Source organism: Aquarana catesbeiana, linkage group LG01, assembly GCF_042186555.1.
Source record: "Aquarana catesbeiana isolate 2022-GZ linkage group LG01, ASM4218655v1, whole genome shotgun sequence".
Taxonomy (NCBI): Eukaryota; Metazoa; Chordata; class Amphibia; order Anura; family Ranidae; genus Aquarana; species Aquarana catesbeiana.
Genome location: NC_133324.1, coordinates 665,568,485 through 665,574,356, shown reverse-complemented (window position 1 = coordinate 665,574,356; position 5,872 = coordinate 665,568,485). Strand labels below are relative to the sequence as shown.

Genomic DNA, 5,872 nt, shown 5'->3' with positions numbered 1-5,872 from the left:
ACACGATCGAATTATCCGACGGACTCCGGTCCACCGAACCAAGTCTGCCTTAATGTCCGCTCGTGTGTATGCGGCATAACAGGTGTGGAAAAATTGGGCTTTGGGTGTCAGTGTTGCCTTCACACCGTAACCCTATAACCCTATAAAATCTGTTTGTTTTTGTATGTTTTGTTAAGAAAAATAATGTCCAACAATAACCTCAAAAGAGAAGTTTCAAAATAAATTTACAAAATGAATTTATTTTATTCTCTCATCTCACCATCTTCTTCCTCCTCGTATATACAATTCATTATTACACCTTATTAGAATGTCTCCAAGATGTCCAGACAATGCCCCAGCAATATACTCTGTATTGGCAAGCTGCATGTTCATGTAGCCATCCACAGAGACCGGGTATTCCTTGTATTCCATACCCCACTTCAGTTTCACCATTACTGGCTTACCAGTAAGGCCATTAAGGAATGATTTTGGGTTTAGTGGCAAACTCATTCTGGCGCTGAAGCCGTCACTGATCTACAGACCAGTTAAAGGAAGAAAAAATGTCCCCATGGAATGCTTCGAGAACACATCAGCAGAGAGAGCAGGAAATCGCTAGAGGTACTCTTGATGAAAGCAAGAATTGGCCATTCTGTAAAAACTGAAAGTATATGCACCTGTCAAGAAGGTCAGTTGGGCTTTGGGTGTGGGTGGTGCCTTCATACCGTAACCCTATAGAGGTACTCTTGATGGAAGCAAAAATTGACCTTGCTGTAAAAAAATCAATAAGTAATAAGTAATTATATGCACCTATCAAACAGGTGCGGAAAAATTGGTCCTTGGATGTTAATTGTGCCCCTAAAACCTATATCAAAAAAGGACTTCAAGATTAAATCAACACTCACAAAACTAGGCAGCCTAGACGGTCTTGCAGTTTTCCCAGATCCCAAAAACATTTAATCAGTCACATCGGCATTAGGGGCTTGATAGCAGCTGCTAATCCAGGACTGATTTATTTTGACAAATGTGGACAGACATGCTCTTTTATCTGTGGTACTCAAATGGCTTGTGTTTTTGCTGCGCTTGATCTGCTTGCATCACAGATTGCAAATTGCAACAGTGTGATCAGCTGCATATGTGTTAAAAAAGGCCCACACAGCTGAGCTGTGGCAAGTGGGCCAGAAGATAACAGCTCCATAATCTGAAGGAATAGGGTGGCTGCTCTCTACTGTTTCATAATGGCTGCTTCTGGAGGACATCCTTCCTCGTTAGGGTTGTGCCTCCCCCTCACTTTCCTCCTCTGCTCTATCATCACTGGAGCCAACTTGGCAATACGCTGCAGCTGGGTGAATATGACTGCCAATTTGTTGTTTATCAGTGTTCTCTCCTCTCTGTAAGCTCATGTTACATGTTAGGAGGCAGAATAAGTCGCTATGGCAGCTGCGTGGACCAGTGTTGCCAACCCCCTGAAGTGAAATTTACTGGCCAAAATTTACAAACGGCAATAATTTTTTTACTGGCAAATAATCGTTACTGGCAGAGCCGCCTTTTTTTACTGACACTACAAAAAAGTACCTGAAATGGACGTTTTCAGTGCTAAACCATGCACATATCAATATTTAAACTATACACATCTAGCTAGTGCTATTAGCAATGTGTTTAAGTTAAACAAAAGTCAAAAAACATATTTCTCCATTTACATGAAGGTCGGATTAATATAACCCAGCCAGCATAGAGATCCCCCATATATCAGAGTGTGCAGGATTCCCCAGTGAAAGGGGAATGCTGCAGATCATGATCCAAGGGGGAACTCTGATGTAAGGGGGGGCTCTGGTCACCAGAGACCACCTTATATCAGAGTCCACTGCATTCCCCTTTACATCAAAATTCCCAATTACATCAGGGTATGCCGCATTTCCCTTTACATCAGAGTTCCCCCCAGCATTGTAAGCTGGGAATCCTGCAGACTCTGATGTAAAGGGGAATGCTGGGAACTCTCATGTGGGGGGGGGGCTCTGGTGACCAGAAACCACCGTCTGCAGAGTGAATACACTAAGGTAAGGGGGGGAGGGGTTACTGATATAAGGGGGAACCTTTATGTCAGTCCCCCCTTACATTATTGTATTCACTCCCCCCTTAAATCAATGACCCCCTCTTCAGACTGGCCTGGCGGCGCTGTCACTGACTTCCTCTCTGGTGCACCATGCAGGGCTCAGTCAGGCCCCAGGTTGGTGGCTCTGTTTTTTTCCATAGTCTCCTCTCCACTGTCCACACACTTCTGACTTCTCCCATGACTCTCATCCTGGTGTCAGTCTCACTCTTGACTCCTCTCCAGAGTCCCCCTTCAGAGACTGCAGACATGATAAAAAACAAGAGGTTTGGCGGGAATGCAAACATACAGGAACTATGGCCCATATATGGTGGAGTTGCCCTAAGATCAGGCCATATTGGAAGGAAATACTAAGATATATAAAGGAGATTACGAACATAGATCTGCCCGAGGAACCATGGACATGTTTATTCCATGGGGTAGATATCCCAATAAAAGAATATAGAAATTCGATGATAGCACACATGATGAATGCTGCAATTCCCAAAAAGTGTAAAGAAGTACAAAGTCCACAAATTAGAGAATTATTTGATAAAATAGAAGAGACATATAACATGGAATGTTTAGGACACAGTTGAGAAGAAAGTAGAGAGGGATTTATAAAGAGATGGGAAAAGTGAAAAAAGTTTAAACTGACAGAGGAGTACAGTTGTCATGGTTATGCAGTAATCTTTCTCAGTCAGCTTACCTCTCCTCATGTGTTCAAACACAGAGGCCAGCCACTCTCACCTGGCTGTTTTTATAACCTCTCCTTTAAGCATGGCTCCACCCCAGGCCCTATCAGGGAACCCTATATTAACCTGTGCACTGCAAGCCAGCGGTGCTGATCAACCATTGTGTATCCATTGTGTATTCATTGTGTGTTTGGCTTCCTGTGTGCTCTTTGTTTGTCTCTGTTACAGACCTTGGCGTGTCCCTGACTATCCCTGTTTGCCTGTGATCCTGAACCTTTGGCGTGTACTCTGTTGTTCCTGTCTGCTAGTCGCCCTGACCTCTGCATTATCACTTTACTATCCTTGTTGTTCCAGCCTGCTGCTTCCTTCTTCTGTAGTCTACCGTGAGCATGAGCTGTGTGACCCTAGGGGCCGCAACCTGGAGCCAGACTGCAGCGCAGTCCATCCTCACCACTAGAGGCTCTGGTGAACACCTGCTGGCTCTTAGACTCCGCGCCCTGGGGAATCTATGCTCTAGCTCCCACTGGGATCTGTGTTAGTGATCCAGTAGACCTGTTTCCTGAACCTCCCTGGGTACTATCCGCAGCAGTCAGTCCTAGGGTCCACTATCTTAGCGGTGCACTTACGACTCCTACGGAGTGCATCTGTCACCTGGTCTCAGGTGACCTGACAACAGTGAGGTAAAAAGTACCTAGAGAAGGGGGGAATGAAGCGTCCTAGGAGGGGGGAGATGGGAGAGGGGGAGGGGGGGATTGGGGCAGGGAGGGGAGGGGGGGGAATGGGGGATATGGTATTGGCAATAAAGTATGTTAATGTATATCCCTATTTGTAGGGAAAATGTTTTGTATATTGAGAAATTCTGAAAAATAAAGAGTAAAAAAAAAAAAGAAAAAAAAAGAGAAAAAAACCCCCCAAAAAAACAAACAAAGAAAACAAGAGGTGGTCAGAGATTGCAGACATGATACAAGAGGTGGTCAGAGGATGCGCACAGGATACAGGAGGTGGTCAGAGGATGAGCACAGGATACAGGAGGTGGTCAGAGGATGCGCACAGGATACAGGAGGTGGTTAGAGGATGCACACAGGATATGGGAGCTGGTCCAAGAATGGCGGACAGTATACAGGAGGTAGTCAGAGGATGGTGGACAGGATACAGGAGGTGGTCAGAAGATGCACACATGATACAGGAGGTGGTTAGAGGATGCATACAGGATACGGGAGGTGGTCCGAGTATGGCGGACAGTATACAGGAGGTGGTCAGAGTATGCGCACATATTACAGGAGGTGGTCACAGGATGGCAGACAAAATACAGAAGGTGGTCAAAGGATGTGCACACGATACAGGAGGTGGTCAGAGGATGCACACAGGATACAGGAGGTGGCCAGAGGATGACGGACCGGATACAGGAGGTGGTCAGAGGATGGCGGACAGGATACAGGAGGTGGTTAGAGGAGGCGCACACGATACAGGAGGTGGTCAGAGGATGCACACAGGATACAGGAGGTGGTCAGAGGATGGCGGACAGGATACAGGAGGGTGGTCAGAGGATGGCAGACAGGATACAGGAGGTGGTAAAAGGATGGCGGACAGGATACAGGAGGGTGATCAGAGGATGGCAGACAGGATATAGGAGGGTGGTCAGAGGATAGCAGGCACGGAAACAGGAGGGTAGTCAGAGCATGGTGGACAGGATACAGGGGGGTCGTCAGAGGATGGCGGACAGGAAACAGGATGGTGGTCAGAGGATGGCGGACAGGATACAGGAGGTGGTAAAAGGATGGCAGACAGGATACAGGAGGATGATCAGAGGATGGCAGACAGGATATAGGAGGGTGGTCAGAGGATAGCAGGCACGGAAACAGGAGGGTAGTCAGAGCATGGTGGACAGGATACAGGGGGGTCGTCAGAGGATGGCGGACAGGATACAGGACAGTGGTCAGAGGATGGCGGACAGGATACAGGGGATAGCAAGACAGAGATTGTGAACATCTGTAATTCTGTACAACACCACTGGCATTCTTGTCTGATAAATGCTGCCTGTGCCTGCCTGTAGACATTACATAAATAGCATCCAGCCCAAGTGATGGATGGATGGATGTTGCAGCCAGGCCAGGGGTCCTGTGGTGGGACTCTCTCTAAGTTCAAGTTAGTGTGTGTGTGCATATGCACTCCACTCACTCACTAGGCAGGGGGCTGCAGCCAGGGCACTTGTCAGGGAGCCTTGTGTGTCCATCCGGGGCAGGGAGGCGGGTCAGCTCTGTCCATCCATCTCTCTCGCGGTGATGGTGCATTGGTGCCGCCAGTCCTCCGGCTCCACTGTACTGCCCAAACACTGCACAGGCTCCTGCACCATTAGCCCGCTCCGCTCGGCTCCTGGCATTTTAAATTTTCCGTCCGGCGCTGTGTAGCTGGAAATGCGGCTTGCGGCATGACATCATTAGCAGGCGGGGGCAGGCGGGCGGCACAAACTTAGGATCAGATTGTCTCAGGGAATTCCGTAGATGCGCATATTACACCCGTGACGATTACAGCCATTTTTACTGGCACTTTTCCGCTCCTACGGGCTTTTACAGGCAGACGAAAAAGTGCCTGTTTTTATGGGCTGCCTGTAAACCTACGGGCGGTTGGCAACACTGCGGTGGACTGTGCACTAGTCTCAGCTTGGGTGATAGAGGATGAGGAGGATGGTTTAGTAAGCCAGTCCACCACCTCCTCTGCATGCAGTGGGTCGATAGCATTGGCAACATCACTAAACAGAGACAAACGCGCCCTGCCTGTGGACGGACCACATTCATCTTTGTCTGTGGACACAGATGCTGATGGCCCCCTTATAGTGGTATGGGAATGTGTGCCTCTTCTTGTTGGCCTCCCAGACAGGATGGGGGGGGGGCTTATTACCCAACTGTAATAGATACTGGGAAATGTTTAATTGGATCCATTTAATCAATGAAAAGTGGTATTTGGTGCACTTCAAATTGAGGACTGATGCTGACAGAAATTTAAAAACTATTAAAAAATAAAAAACAAAAAAGGGGGAACATGTTGCAGTCATAAAAACTGCAACTGACAATTTAAAAAGAGGGGACAGGCATGGGACAAAAAAAAATGCAGC

The 5,872-nt window shown here is 47.5% G+C and overlaps 1 pseudogene; it reads right to left on the bottom strand.

The window, feature by feature from the left end:
* Positions 1-255: 255 nt before the first annotated feature.
* On the bottom strand, positions 256-489 carry LOC141112804 (small nuclear ribonucleoprotein F pseudogene; annotated as a pseudogene).
* Between the last annotated feature and the right edge of the window lie 5,383 nt (positions 490-5,872).